We start from the raw sequence: 15856 nt of genomic DNA, 5'->3' as shown, positions 1-15856 counted from the left end.
TTGCTTTATTTATCTCTGTATGTTTTTGTATGTATTTTTTTTAATGCTTTTTTTTTTAACATTTATTTCTTTTTGAGAGAGAGAGAGAGACAGAACGCGAGTTGGGGCGGTTCAGAGAGAGAGGGAGACACAGAATCTGAAGCAGGCTCCAGGCTCTGAGCTGTCAGCACAGAGCACGATTCGGGGCTCGAAATCATGAACTGTGAGATCATGACCTGAGCCAAAGTCTTACACTTAACCGACTGAGCCACCCAGGTGCCCCTGTTGTATGTATTTCTAACCCCCAGCATCTGACACTGTTTTCAGTAAGTGAATGAACGACTGTAATGGCAGGAAAGCCAGTATTTCAAGGGCAAGGAGCCTTGAGCAGGTGAAGGGACAGAAAGAGGTAGAGGCAATGGCTCTTGAAGTGACTGTCTCGTATGGTAAGGGGGAGAGATCCAGGATGACTCCCAGGGTCTGGCTTGGAACATGTGAGTGAGCACCAGTGCTGTTTTCCAAGATGGGGCACACGGGAGGAAGAGCCAGTGGTGAGGGGTGAGGAAAAGGGAGATGCTGACTTCAGTTTTGACATATTGCGGTCGAGTAGCCTCCAGGATGTCCAAACGTAGATGCCCAGCAGGCAACTGACTAGGGCTCCGGAGCTCAGGGCCAGGGACAGGTCTGGATGTGGACATTTTGGAAACCTAAGAGTGATGTGGATGGTTGACCACTGTGCTGGCTGGCCTGGGCAGCCTTGTTCGTGCCTATATTCTAGCATATTAACTAATAGTTTTTCCTTTTCCTTGCCCAATTTGGACAATAATTTATATGGCCACTCTAAAAAAGTGGAGGCCAGTTGCTTCCTGTTTTCACCGGATGCCACTCCCCAGCCTGGCTCTGTGGGTGTTTTATATTGTGTGCAGTTAAACTAGAGGTCTGTGTCCTCTGTCCTTGGGTATCTCCTGTTTTGCTTTACCTGGTACCTTCCAGGTAGGTGGTGTCTAAGAAACATTTGCCTGTCCTGTGGTTGAGAGGTCCACGGGTCCCCATCCACTGAAGGGAGAGGGGGCAGGAGAGGTTCTGTGGGTTAACTTTCTGGAAGCTGGCAGAGTGAGATGCTCCCCTTAGACCAAGCCACTATTAGGTATGGGATTTAGGAAATGTCAGAGAGGTGAGGAAACTGAAACATTCTCTGTTCTCCTCATGGGCCCACGTTGCTCCCTTCCCTCACCCACTGCTGGGGCAGTGACAGCTGGAGTGTTGGTAAGACCTGTCCCCAACATAGGTCCTCAGAGACCCCGTGCCACCCAGCTCTGAATGAGTCTTTCTGGAGCCCATGCTGCTGATGAGAGCCACATCCTGGTCCTGGGCAGATCTTTGGACAAGTCCTGTCAACCTCCACTTTCTGCTGCTCCCCCCACATGGGCTTTACTTCAACCAAACACCCTTTAAACACATCCTGAACACTTTTTTTAAAAAGTTTATTTATTTATTTATTTATTTATTTATTTATTTATTTATTTATTTTGAGAGAGAGAGAGAGAGAGAGAGAGAGATCATGAGCAGGGGAGGGGCAGAGAGAGAGGAAGAGAGAGAATCCCAAGCAGGCTCCACACCATCAGTGCAGAGCCCGATACAGGGCATGAACTCACGAACTGTGAGATCATGACCTGAGCCAAAGTCTGACACTTAACCGACTGAGCCACCCAGGTGTCCCACACCCTAAACAGGTTTGCCTCTGCGAACAGGAATGCCTTTTCCCCGTGCCCTCATGCCTCTCAGTCTCATGTCTAACTGTTGAAACCTGTTCTTTGAAGCTGACTCCAATGTGACCTGATGTCCCAGGAGACTGTCTTGGATCCCTCCCCACTGGACACAACACTCACTTCATCTGGAAAGTCCCAGTGGCACCCACTGTCTTCCTCAGAGTTTCATCTGGACTCTTGCCTCACTCTTCAGAACTCTGGGTGGAGATACTTTCTTTTGTATTTTTTAAGTTCTCCACAATGCCAAACGTGGGGATAATTTTCCCATGCTGTGTACAGAAAGTGTGGGTACAAGAATGCAAACTGCCAAGAATTTAGTCTTCAGGTTAGAGGGCCCCATTGAGGGTTATGAAGCAGGGCATAGCAGAAGGAAGACAAAGTTTGGATTCATACATTCAACAAATATCTATTGACAAGTTGGATGTATTAGACATCATGCCACATAATGGATTTACAGAACCAGTCACTGTCTTCAAGGACCTCAATATTTAGAGGCGAGAGGGAACAAGACATGCATGTAAGCAGAGTTACCAAACGATGCAGTAGGTACCATAATAACGGCAAGACTGTTATTACACTGTACAGCAAGAGTATACAGTGGTGTCAGGAAGGGCTTTACTAAGGAAGTAACATTTAAGCTGGGTCTTGAGGCATGCATAGAAGTTTTCCAGGCGTCTGAGAAAGGGAGCTGCTGGTAGAGGGAACAGTAAGAGCAAAGGAACTGAGCCCCAGAAATGATTGTGTAGGGGACTGGAAGAAATTCAGTGCAAGGAGGGAACATATAAGTGTAGGGGGGAGCCAGAAAAATGCCAGGGAGATCAAGCAGGGGAGAAGGAAGGGAATCCGATATTGGAGGCAAAGGGCAGGTTTTTAAGGAGAGGGAAATTGTGGCAGCTGTAGCAGCAAGAAGAATGGAAAAGAGGCAGGTGTGAACGTGCAGCTAGTCTCCATCCATGTATACCTGGGGCTGCCCTGAACTGGTCACAGCTGCTTTGCTTTGGATTATAGGTCTCTGCAGGGAGCTGCCTGCCTCACCCCTGAGTTGCCAGCAGCAGCTACAGATCCCACGCCTCCTTACCCACTCTCCTGGAGGAGCACTCCTGGGGACAGAGACCTCGCAGGGCTGATTTCTGGGCTGAAACCCCCTTTGCCACCAGCAGGAAGATGCCCGCGCCCTCAGGGGTGGGCAGATGGTGAGGCCTGCCTTCCAGCCGGGCAGCTGCACTGGGCTGGCAGTGCCCTTTTGAGCGTGTAGGAGACAGCAGGGGCCCGCAGGCCAATATCCGCCCTCCCAGGTGTCCACACTTGGCAGCCCCACCTGTCTCCAGCCAACTGTGTACTTGCAGATGAAACTGGCAGAAGGAAGGAGCTGGGCTCCTAATTGGATTCTTGAATTTTTTTAAATCACAACTTGGATGTTTCCTGTTCTGTCCAGTCACACTGTCATTCCTTTTTTTTTTTTTTTTTTTTTTTTTTTTTTACTACTTCTTAATGCTTCCTCCATGCCCTTGTCAGCCTGGGCTGCAGGGACTGCCCCCAGTCCCCAGCACTTACCTAGTCCTATTGGGTTGATGGGAGAGCAGGCAGCGTTTCAGTCTTGTCGTGAGCATTTACACAAATGGAAAATGTCAGCATTTAATCCGTAAAGGAGCCCAGGCTTGGAAGTTCCAAAAGCAAATGTTTGAAGGTGGAGGGTGCTTTCTCTGAGCACAAGTCCAGGAAGGAAAGCTGGTGTCCAGTCAACTCACGTTCCTCGCATTTATTTATGTGTAAGACCCTCTTGAAGACTTAGAAGACACCTTGCCCTCCTGGAGCTTCTAAAACAAAAAGACAAATTCACAGCCTATTACATCCCAAAGCCCACATCAATGTGCTGTCAGGCAGGCAGGGAGGGTTTGGTGGAGGAAGGGCTCACTGTGAATTGGGTTGGGAACCAGCCCTGGGGCAGTCGGGGTGGGGGGTGGGCCCAACTGAGACACTTCCTAGAGAGAGACATATGAGGAGTGACAAGTGCATGTCAGGCTATAGTAACTGCGCGACCAAAGGCTAAAAGAAGAGCCCGGGAACATGGGTGGCAGGCTGGAGGGTGGTGGACAGACTCAGGGAGCCTTGAATGCCTGTCCAGGGAGTTAGGCTCTTCTGTGTATAGGAGAGGTGAGAGGTGGCACAGGCCTGTAGGCGCATCCAATCCTGGCCCTGCCGCTAATCATCTTGAGCCCTGGGCAAAGTGTTCCTCCCTCTGGGCCAGGTGGCAGGGGTGGACAGGGATAGGAGCTGCTGATCAGGAGGACAGGGGTGCTCTTTAACAAATACACACGTCTAGTGCTAGACATACTGGTGAACATCTCTGGGGCATGGTCTGGACATGTCTTTGTTTTAAAAGATACTGCTGCTTCTTTTGTCTACACTGGATGAATTCATTTCCAATATCCCGTTAGCTCTAAAATGAACATGTTTCTGAGGTTTGAGAGGATGGTAATGTAGCGAAGGAAAAACTTTTCCTCTACCCTCTTAGGTTCAGTAACTAGATATTGCGAATTAAACTGATGCACATGTGAGGCAGTGCTCAGTGATGAGTAACTCCAAAGGGTGGTTAGAATTTGGGCCTTATATACCGAACTTAATAGGAAAGATGATGGGTTTGTCTTTAGGAAAGACAAATGGGTTTTTAGAACAAATGGGAAATAAGAAAGTGTGATGATGTTTGTTTATGCAGATGTGAGTGATCTCTCTGTCTTAAGAGCCAGTAGAACTTCCCCTGGGAGGGAACTGATGGCATGTTTTCTCTTGATCTGTTTCCCGGGAGTAGACCAACACCAAAGAGGGAATTTATGCAGTCCTCATTTCTCAGAAGTTTCTGCTTTTAGTCAGATAAGAGAAGCTCTGAGAAGGCTTTTATCTGCATCTGTTGAATCTCAAAGATCTTTTGCTTAAAATAATCTTTTACCAACACTGAGGGTCTGAATAGAGCCCCACCGTGAAATGGCTAACATGAAGGAATTCTCGGCCAGCCTGGAGCTAACCTTCACAACCAGTGGAAACCAATGGCTGAAGATTCATTCTCACTGAGTAGACCACACGTCTGAATTGCTGGAGTTATATGGATAATTGCAGAACAAAGTTGATGCTGGGGGCTGGAGAGACATTTTGGGGCTAAATGATCCAGATAATTGCAGTGGTGGTGATGCCCTCCCGTCATGCCCTGGGGTGGTGGGAGCACATTAGTCATGGGTTGGGGTGAGGAGAGGTGGTTGAAGAACAGGGAATAAATAAAAGGAATGAGCAGTCCTGTCTCAAGCAGGCCTGTGAGGGCGGGGGGGGGGGGGGGGGGTGGCTGCCAGCATCCCAGGCAGGGAGACATGAGTCACACCCTGAGACGCTGACCTGCCAGAACCCAGCCTCTCTAGAAGGAGGGAGGAGGAGGCAGGCTCTGGAGATCCCAAATGTCAGGCTTTGCCTCTTGCTAGAGCCTTGAGCTTGAGATCTTTGTCATCCCTCATCATCAACCTTTGCAAAGCTATATGACTAACTGACCTCTGTTCGTAGGTCTTCTGCTGCTCTTTATCCTTAAACCATCAGAAGCTCTACACCTGACCTTAAGGACTACAGCCACCCAACCACCGACCACCGTCCTGGGCTGCAGTAACCAGAGTACCCTTACCTTTGGAGCTGCCCCATGGGACTGTCGTCTCTTCTAGACGGTGGGGCTGGTTTGTGACATTGGGAGGGAGGAATGACTTGTCACTGTGTTCTCAGCAGCCTGCTTCTCCCCAAGGCCTCCTCGTATGGGACCCCTGGCCCTTCTAGGAGGTCTTCTGCCCAGAGACAGGAGGACTTCTCTGATATTCTAAGGAGAATATCCAGACTACCACCCCCCCACCCCCCGAAAGTGTGGGCAGTTCTCAGAGCAACTGAAAAGCTAGCTGTTGCTGAGTGGCATTGCCAGACACCATGTCCTGCCCCAGGGGCCAGGATCACTCCAGCTGAGAACAGCCACAGCCCTTTCTTACCTCTGGGACCCACTTGCAAGGGAGCCAGAGACCGGAGTCACTATTGGGTCAGCTCCTACCCTTCTAGATCTTCCTGTTATTGAGTGCTAGACTTACTGGCCCCTTTTCTTCTCGGCTCTGTGTTCCGTGACCTCCTAGGTCACAACCTCACCCCACCCAGCCTGGCCCCCATCCCTCACCTAGGTCAGTGCCTACCCCCTGCTCTCTGCCCTGGCCTCAGGCAGATCTGGAGCTTGGGGCCCAGTGCTGCAGGCTTCTGCCTTTGCCGGGGTCAGCCTGGGTGGAAGCTGAAGATGAAAGTCTTTTGCCAACCCTGGCAGAGATGTGCCGAATCGTCTAAAGTAATTGAAGCCATTTTCTGCCTGTGTGAGGGATTTTTATTCCCAGAGATTCTGTCTGACCATTTGGGGCAGCCCTGTTTGGCTAGCTGAGGGTTCATATTTTTTCCCACAGCTGGATGTTTAGTGTCTATGCACTTGCCTTTTAAAAATGTCATCGTCCAGAATAGCTCTGTTTCATTTTGTGTTCGACCTCCCTTTTTATCTTTAAGTGGGAAATGGGGAGACCAGCATGAGGAAGCAGTCATGAGGTTCATCTGTGTTCAAAGCAAGAAACGTGAGAATGCTTCTCCCCCCGTTTGCCCCTGCACGTGCTTTCCAGAACTAAAGAGCAGAGCTTGTATCCCAGCCTGGGATGGGCCCCTTGACCTTGAACCAGGCAAGGCTGACAGCCCTAGAACAGGGGCAGCTGCTGTGAAATAATTCAGAGACCTTATTGCAGAGCAGAGAAGAGCTGGAGGGAGACAGGATGCTTTGCCTCCACAGCCTCTGGCTTACAAAGCACCTAGAATTCCCTGGGCCGGCAAAGAGGAGCCATTTCCCCCAGGCTCACCCCTTGGTGAGCTCCCTCCATGCCAGCACTGCGATGTGGCAGGCAATGTGAGATTCTCGCTGGGGTCAGCTATCTGAAGCAATGGTCACAGCCATGTGAGGTCACTAAAGCTACATTTAAATAAATTTAAATGAAGTAAAGTTTAAATATCAGTTCCTCAGCCACACTAGCCTCATCTCGAGTTCTCCATGGCCAAGTGTGGCTGGCAGCTGCCTTTAGGCCATTAGGCAGTGCAGATACAGAACATTTCAGTCATCACAGGAGGCTGTCTTAGAAAGGGCTGTGGGTTTTGGGAGAGGCCCGACAGAACTCATCGAATCAGCTTTATAATGAACTATCTATAAAATCGATGCTGCTACGTGTCCCTCTGACCTTGGGTAGACATTCATTCTACAGACCGTCCCAAGCTTCGTTCTGAACTCAGGGAACTGTGGCCTTGTGACGCGTCCCTTCCAGAAAGAACAGGTAGCATGCCTCTGGTAACCAGACCGACTAGGCAACTCTCGGATCAACTACCAGCCTGACATTTTACTGCCCAAATGAATACCTCTGTGTCCAGCTGTGACACTTCTTACTTGGCCATCCTTCTGCCCCATTGATACTGAATAACTGGTTCACACTGGATTCTCAGCCCCTCGGCATCACCCCTGCCTTCCCCCAAGCACCATCACCCCAAATAAAATAATCTGTTAATATCCTAGGTGCAGTCCACAAAGCTCCTGCATCAGAATTACTCGGTGGGGAGGGGCTTGTTTAAAATGCAAATTTCTCAGCCTCACTCCAAGCCAATGGAATCAGAATCTCTGGGGTGGGAGCCACTGCTAGTGAGGAAGCCGCTCAGGAACCACCCGGAGAGTCCCTGGAAATGAGAAATCACTGCCTTTTGCATTCTAGGGTCTCTGATATATTGCAGACCAGACTGCTCCAGGGCTGAGAGCCAGATAGATGCCGGTGGCTGGTGAGGGCTGGGGTGTGTGAGACAGATGTGTCCCACCCCCAGTGTACACACACAAGTCAGTACACATGCACACTACTGGCCCCTAAGGTCTTCTGGGTAATAACAGAACCTCACCTAAGAAAAGCCTGCTCCAGTCCTGACCTTGGCAGTCAGGGATGAGCGCCTGGCATTCTCCCACTCCCCTGCTGCATGGACTCCCCAACCAAGGTCTCTAGGGCCTGCCTCAGAAAGACTATCTTCCTTTTCTCTAAATCAGGGCTTCACCACCTTTATTAGCCCTTGCCTCACTTTGGTGAGCACAAAACTCTACCTCTGGGATTCTAGTGTGCCGTTGTCTCCCTCCGTGCCTCCCCTCCCAAATATTCTGGAGTTTGTGTTACAAAAATAAAGCTTCTTCCACGTTTTCCAAATGTAAAATTACATGCACATAATACTTAACAGAGCATGAAGGTATAGTTCATTACTGGAAAGAAAGTCATACTCAAAGAGCAGAGTTTCTGCAGCTCACAGTGAATCAGAATCCCCTGCAGGGCTTGTTAAACAGATGGCTGGGCTCCACCCCCAGAGGCTGATTCAGGAGGTCCGGGGTGGGGCCTGAGAATTTGCATTTCTCACAAGTTTCCAGGTGGTGCTTTTGCAGCTGGGTGGGGGGATCACACTTGGAGAAACACAGATCTAGAATGATTATCCTCACATACTCCCTGCCTAGAGCCGGAGGAATGGCCAAGCCTTTCTTTAAAACACCCAGCCAGGGATATCTCATGGCTCAGTTGGAGGAGCATGTGACTCTTGATCTCAGAGTCATGAGTTTGAGCCCCACTTTGGGTATAGAGATTACTTAAATAAATACAACCTAAAAAAGTAATGAAATAAAATAAAAACACCCAAATAATCAATCACATGGGGCCCCTCCTCTCTCTAGTCTCCCTCCCTCTTCAGACTGGAGCATCTATAAGGCAAACCAACCCTATTTCTGTCTCTCTCTCTTTTTTTTAATGATTTTTTTTTAAATTACATCCAAGTTAGTTAGCATATAGTGCAACAAGGATTTCAGGAGAGATTCCAGTGATTCATCCCCTATGTATAATACCCAGTGCTCATCCCAACAAGTGTCCTCCTTAATGCCCCTTACCCATTTAGCCCACCCCCCAAGGCCCCCCTACAGCAACCCTCTGTTCTCTATATTTAAGAGTCTCTTGCCCCCTCCCTGTTTTTATATTATTTTTGCTTCCCTTCCCTTATGTTCATCTGTTCTAAGTCCTCATATGAGGGAAGTGATGTGATATTTGTCTTTCTCTGACTAATTTTGCTTAGCATAATAGCCTCCAGTTCCATCCACATAGTTGCAAATGGCAAGATTTCATTCTTTTTGATTGCTGAGTAATACTCGATTGTATGTATACACCACATCTTCTTTATCCATTCATCCATCGATGGACATTTGGGCTCTTTCCATACTTTCACTACTGTTGATAGTGCTGCTATAAACATTGGGATGCATGTGCCCTTTTGAAACACCATACCTGTATCCCTTGGATAAATACCTAGTAGTGCAATTGCTGGGTCATAGCGTATTTCTATTTTTAATTTTTTGAGGAACCTCCATAGTGTTTTCCACAGTAGCTGCACCAGTCTGCATTCCCACCAGCAGTGCAAAAGAGATCTTTTTCCGCATCCTTGCCAACATCTGTTGTTGCCTGAGTTGTTAATGTTAGTCGTTCTGACAGGTGTGAGGTGGTATCTCATTGTGGTTTTGATTTGTATTTTCCTGATAATGAGTGATGTTGAGCATGTTTTCATGTGTTGGTTGGCCATCTGGATGTCTTCTTTGGAGAAGTGTCTATTCATGTCTTTTGCCCATTTCTTCACTGGATTATTTGGTTTTTGGGTGTTGAGTTTGATAAGTTCTGTATCGATTTTGGATACTAACCCTTTGTCTAATATGTCATTTGCATATGTCTTCTCCCATTCCGTTGGTTACCTTTTAGTTTTGCTGATTGTTTGCTTCACTATGCGAAGTTTTTATTTTGATGAGGTCCCAATAGTTCATTTTTGCTTTTGTTTCCCTTGCCTCCAGAGACGTGTTGAGTAAGAAGTTGCTATGGCCAAGGTCAAAGAGGTTTTTGCCTGTTTTCTCCTCTAGGATTTTGATGGCTTCCTGTCTTATGTTTAATTGTGAGTTTTGAGTTTATTTTTGTGTATGGTGTAAGAAAGTAGTCCAGGTTCATTTTTCTACATGTCACTCTCTAGTTTTCGCAGCACCATTTGCTGAAGAGACTGTCTTTATTCCATTGGATATTCTCTCCTGCATTGTCAAAGATTAGTTGGCCATATGTTTGTGAGTCCATTTCTGGGTTCTATTCTGTTCCGTTGATCCGAGTGTCTTATTTTGTGCCCCAGCACTGTTCTCAATAACACCGATGGCCTCTCCAGGTGAACCTCCACATTGTTATTCTGGCCAAGTCTGTCCCTGCAAAAGATGTCATCCACATTGGCTAGCCCAGAAGGGAGAAAGGAAAGGGAAGAAATGAAGAACACTTTCTTGCCAAAATAATACTGGACACAGGTTTCAAACTCCACATGTACGAAGTGTGTGTTGAGTGTGGTATGGTGCATGGTGTTGTGTGTGTTTGTGTGTGTGTGTGTGTGTGTGTGTGTGTGTGTGTGTGTGTACGTACCTGCACGGTTAGCCAGGGGGCGGGGCACATGTGCTCACATGTGTGTTTACTGCTCTTTAAGGATTTCTGGGCACAACGTATAGTGAACCAAAGCTGAAAAGTCATGGTGAATCAGAATAGTACTGATGGAGAATGCAGGCCTCCTATCCCAACCAGGGCCTGGATGGAAACAGCCGCATAGCTCACGTATTTATTTGGACCTTGGTGTCTCAGCAGTGAAGATATGGTGTATATGAACAAAAGATGGAGAACTTTTTCTGCTCTATATTTATAGGTTTCAACTTTTCCCGTGCAATCTATCTTGAGCTGTCCCCATGAAGCAGGCAAGCAGCCTCTGACACTCACATCTTGTTAGAAGTTCTACACTTTTTTTTTTTTTTTTTTTTTTTTTTGCCCCGAGAAACAATCTAGTTCTCTGCCAGCAAGGCTGTCAGGCAGTAACGGAGTGCCTGAGCTCATTCAGTTGTTTATGGGGCTTTCTCTGAGATCTTAAGCCCTTTTCCACAGATGGGAAAAGTGATGAAAAATCTTTCAGGAACAACCATGAGTGGCTCATCTGTCCTCAGCTGTCCTCATGTCACTGCTTGTTTCATATCTGTCATGCTGCTTAGCTAGTCTCACCTGGCTGGTCAGTCTCACCTGGACAGTTACACTCAGTTATAGGAACTTCGAGAAGAGAAAGGCCCATATGGCAAAGGACTCTAAATGATGCCTAATGGGGAAAAAGACACAGGAGGAGTGGAAGGTGTAATCCAGAGGAGTGTACTCAGGGAGGCACTGCCCTGTCTTCAAATATCCAAACAGCTATTACATGGAAACATCTTGAACTTGCTTCCTGTGCTCTCAAGGGAAGTTCTGACTGGTTAAGCCAGGTTATTTGCCAGGGTGTCCTTCTCTGCAGGCGTCTCATGTTAAGTGTCCCTGGAAGCCTTTTCTCTCTCACCTCCCTCTCTGGGCAAAATTACTGCTTCTCATGGTTTTAAATGTCATCTTTGAGCAGGTGACTCCCAAATGTTTATCTGTAGCCCAGATCAGTTTTCTAAAATGTAAACTTGTACGTTCAGCTGCCGGCTCACATCTCCACTTGATGTCTCTTTGACATCACCAACGTAATATGTGCAGAAGTGAGCTCTCGATCCTCCCCACACCAAATCTTGTCTTCCCACAGCTTTTCCCATCTCAGTAAATGGCACCAGCCTCCACCCAGTCATCAAGTCAGGAACCTGGGAATCATTTTTGGCACCTCTTTCTCATTCATGCCCCACATCCAACCCATTACCAAGCTCTGTTTATTCTCCTTCCAAAATATGCATTGAGCTCCTCTACTTCCCTCACCTTGAAACCCACAACCCCCATTCAAGCCTCTGGTAGGCACTATTCCACACTTCTCCAGCTGGTCTTCCCTGCCTCTGACCCATCCCACATAGCAGCCACAGAGACATTGGAAGCCCCATGTCTAATCAGGTCGCCCCCTGCTCAAACCCTTCAGTGGTGTCCATTTCAGTTAGAATATAGTCCAGGCTCCTTCTGGCACCTGCAGGGCCTCCCGCTCTCACCTCCACTGCTACCACTATCCTCATCACTGTGCATTTCTGCCACACTGGCCTCTGGCAGCTCTTTCCTTGTCCCTCTGCCTCCTCCAAAGGTCCCCTCTACCCCCTGACTTCCACTCAGTCTTTGATTTTCATCTATGTGCCCCTTTCCCAAAGAAGCCATCTATTTTGTTTATCTGCTCGGCATAACAAACTACCTACAAACCTAGATGCTGAAAACAACCACCATCTTCTTATTTCTCACAATTCTGTGAAGTACCAGGGGCTCAGCTAGGCCATGCCTCTGCTGGTCTTGCCTGGGGCTCTCTCAAGTGGCTGCAGTCAGACAGCTGCTGGGGCTGAAACATTCACAATGTCACCATGCCTATACTCACATGTCTGGCATCTTGGCAGGAATATCCCAGCTGGGACACCAGGAGGGCTGGGCCTCTCTGTGTCACCTTAGGGGCTTGCCCTCTCTGCATGGTCTTCCAGCAGGATGGCCCAATGGATTGGGACCTGGAATGATCCCATTAAAAGTCTTGTTAGAATAGCCATGGATATGAATATCTGTCAGCATGACTAAAAGGTTCCCAGGAGTGATGGTGCAGAATAGAGTAAATGAACCAGACTTTGGAGTCTGACGTTCAAATCCCACCTCTACCATATGTGATTCTTGCTTATTAATTAAGGCTGTTTTGGTTGCCAGCAGTAGAAAGGATTCGGGCTAGCTCAAGCACAAAAGGAAAATTTGCAGTAAGGATCACACGCAGGACTGACAGCAGCAGCAGTCAGGGCTCTTGCTCTCGAGTGCTGCCTGTAACCTGTCTCAGCCTCAGCAATCCCCCATCTTGGTGTTTCTCATCCTTTAGTTTCAAGTCTCACATCTGCATGTCCCTCCACATGCTGTTTGACCTGCTTGGTTCCAGCATCAGATTCCTGGTCAACCAAGGAAGGCCAGGGCATAGAGTTACGGCTGCTGGGCCCCGCTGAGAATGGAGGGCATGGCCAAAAAAGGAGGTCAGTGTGAGACCCTTGTGGACCCCAAGCAGGGTTCAAGGACACTAGTTCAAGTTACTGGTAAGCCTTAGTTTCCCTCACATACAAAGTAAGATAATCTACTTCTCAAAGTTATTGTAAGGATTAATCAAAACAATGTCTGAAAGTGCCTTACACGTAGTGAATGCTAAATTCATGGTAAGCGGCATTAATGTTTTCAATATAGCAACATTACTGCTATTGGACAAATGAACAAAGAGTTAATAGCTTCAAAACATTATCACCGTCTTCAAGGTTCTGTGTTCATCCTGTACTTGCCTTGTCCCACGCTGGAATTAGCTGTTTCTCTAAGGAGCACTCATTCCTTGGAGGTAGTATGGGAAATGGTATCCAGAAGCCAGTTCCAGTCCCTAGATGTGCTCATTGCCAGTGGGATGTCACTGCTTCCAGAAGCCCTCAGGGGACAGAGCTAGAGAACACGCACATCTGTTTGTGTCCACGCTTATTTCTATCTCTCTGTATACGGGAAATCACGCGTTCACACCGATACTTCTAATCCCAATCACCACAGTGTTTATTCTAGTATTCTCTTTTTCCTTAATTGTTAACTTCCTAATTTTGACGGCTCTGTTGTGGTTATGAAGAAGAATGTTTTTGTGAAGGAGAATTATTTGAGAGAAATACTAAGGTATTTACCTAGCGGGAGTCATGAAGTCAGCAATTCACTCTCAGATAATTCAGGGGAAAAAGTGTTCCTTGAACCATACTTGCAATTTTACTTCAAGTGTGAGACTTTTCAAAATAAATGCCTTAAAAGCAAAATCAGTCATACACAAATAACCCTATACATGCATCATTTCCTCCATGGCAGGCATTTTCCTAAAAGAAGAGATGCTGTGTCAGAAGCCCTAAGCATATGGTGGAGCCTGGGTGGTTCAGTTGGTTGAGCATCCGACTCTTAGTTTTGGCTCAGGTCATGATCTCACAGTTCGTGAGACTGAGCTCCGTGTCAGGCTCTGTGCTGACAGCGAGGAGCCTGCTTGGGATTCTCTGTCTCTCTCCCTCTCTCTCTGCCCCTCCCCAGCTCTCTCTTTCCCAAAAATAAATAAATATTTTTTTAAAAAAGCCCTGGGCATTCATAATTTTAATGAATGTTGCCCATATTGCTCTCCATAGCACTGTTACCAATTTATATATACTCCTGCTTAGAGACAGTGAGAGGCCTGTACCCTCCTTAATACAGTATCTGATCAAATTTTAATTTTTAAAAATAATTCAAGTGGTGAAAACTATTATGTAATTTTAATTTGCATTTCTCTTATTGTGAGTGAGTCTGAATGTCTTTCAGAAAGACTTAGAAGCCAGTTGCATTTTCCTTTCCTTGAATGGTCAGTGCACAATCTTTATCCATGTTTTTATTTTTATTTTTTCCCCCCATGTTTTTATTGCATATTGTTCCTTTATTATTGTTATCATTATTGATTTAGAGATGAGGGAAATTAAGCCAAAATGAATAGTAAATATTTTTCTTTTTGTTAAATGTTTATATATTTTTGAGAGAGATAGAGAGAGTGTGAACAGGGGTGGGCAGACAGAGAGAGGGAGACACAGAATCCGAAGCAGGCTCCAGGCTCTAAGCTGTCAGCACAGAGCCCGACGCGGGGTTTAAGCCCACAAACCATAAGATCATGACCTGAACAGAAGTCAGATGCTTAACTGACTGAGCCACTCACACACCCCATAAATATTTTTCTTAATTTGTCATTTGTTTTTGGACTTTTTGGAGATAGTTTCTGTCACTCAGATAGTTTTTATTATTATGTAAGCACATGTATCACTCTTTTTTGCCTTATTTATTTATTTTTTGTAAACTTTATTTTATTAAAAAGATTTTTTTTATTTGAGAGACACACGTGCGCACACATGCACGAGTAGAGGAGGGGCAGGGGGTGGGGGAGAGAGAGAGAGACAGAGAGAGAATCCCAAGCCTGACGCAGGGCTTGATCCCGTGAAATCAATTCCTTTTTCCCCATTGTTTCAACATGCTGCCTTTACTGAACACTGAATTCTTCTATGTATTGGGGTCTATTTCAGGAATTTCTGCTCTTGTCCATGATCTGCCACAGGTACTCTCTAGAGACATGGCTGGAGAGTCCCATCTCCTCTGGTTCTCACCCGTGTCTCTGGCCACTCCTTCTCAGCCTCGGATGGCTGGATCCAGGCTCTCCTCCCCTCCTCCTGTGTCTCAAGGCACCCACCACCTGCTCCATCCTGGTACCTTTCCCTTCTCTCTCTCTCTCTCTCTCTCTCAGGCGGGTCTCTCCAGCTTCACTGCAAAGGCCATATGTGCCTGGATGGTACATAGCACTTACTGCTCCGGCCCAGATCTCTCCCCCATCTCTAGACTCCTGTCCTCTGAGTCTCCACTTAGATACCTGCTTCCCCCACAAAGTTCCTCCAGAAATAGCAGCTCTGTTCATTCCATGGCTTAACTCAAAAATATTCAAGTCTTGACTCCTCTCTTCTCCACATTTACTCTATCAAGTCCTGTCAGCTCTGCCCTCAGATACACCCAGAATCCAAACAGCTCCCACCACCTTCATCCCTGCCCCCCTGACTCTTACTTAGACTATGGCAGTAGCTACCTAATTGGTCTTTCTATAGCGGCCCTGATTCCACTTCCCTTAGATTTAAAAATCTTAGTCGGTTCATGTCCTCCTCTGCTCAAAGCACTCCAGTGGCTCTCAAAGTCCCACAAAGGTCCCCAAAGCCTGCTTGAGCTGTGCCTCCCCTCAGACCTTTATCCCCTCCCATGTACCCACTTGATTGCTGAACTCCAGTCACACTGGTCTCCCTTCTGTTCCCTGAATATGCCAAGAGGACTTCTGCCTCAGGGCCTTAGCACATGCTCTTTCCTTTACTTACAAGGCCCTTCCCCCAGTTTTACACATGGCTCTCTCCTTCACCTCCTTCAGGTCTCCACTCATAATGCCACCTTCTTGAAAGGTCTTCCCTGAAAATTATATATAAAATAGAAACC

The 15856-nt window shown here is 47.1% G+C and overlaps 1 long non-coding RNA gene across 3 annotated transcripts in view; it reads right to left on the bottom strand.

Moving 5' to 3' along the window:
* Positions 1-3369: 3369 nt before the first annotated feature.
* Positions 3370-15856, bottom strand: part of LOC132661699 (uncharacterized) — a 28441-nt gene continuing 15954 nt past the window's right edge. Inside the window, exons 6-9 of one of the 3 annotated variants that reach the window (XR_014137364.1) lie at positions 13135-13285; positions 12213-12336; positions 6239-6353; positions 3370-3565 (exon numbers count right to left, since the gene is read on the bottom strand). This is a non-coding gene — a long non-coding RNA (uncharacterized LOC132661699). The remainder of the gene's footprint in view (positions 3566-6238; positions 6354-12212; positions 12337-13134; positions 13286-15856) is intronic. The other 2 variants (XR_014137365.1, XR_013554425.2) reach the window with 2 other exon arrangements.

Source organism: Panthera onca, chromosome A3 (genome assembly GCF_046562875.1).
Source record: "Panthera onca isolate mPanOnc1 chromosome A3, mPanOnc1 haplotype 2, whole genome shotgun sequence".
Taxonomy (NCBI): domain Eukaryota; kingdom Metazoa; phylum Chordata; class Mammalia; order Carnivora; family Felidae; genus Panthera; species Panthera onca.
Note: the sequence above shows the minus strand (reverse complement) of the source record. Positions and strands in the feature narration are given on the sequence as shown.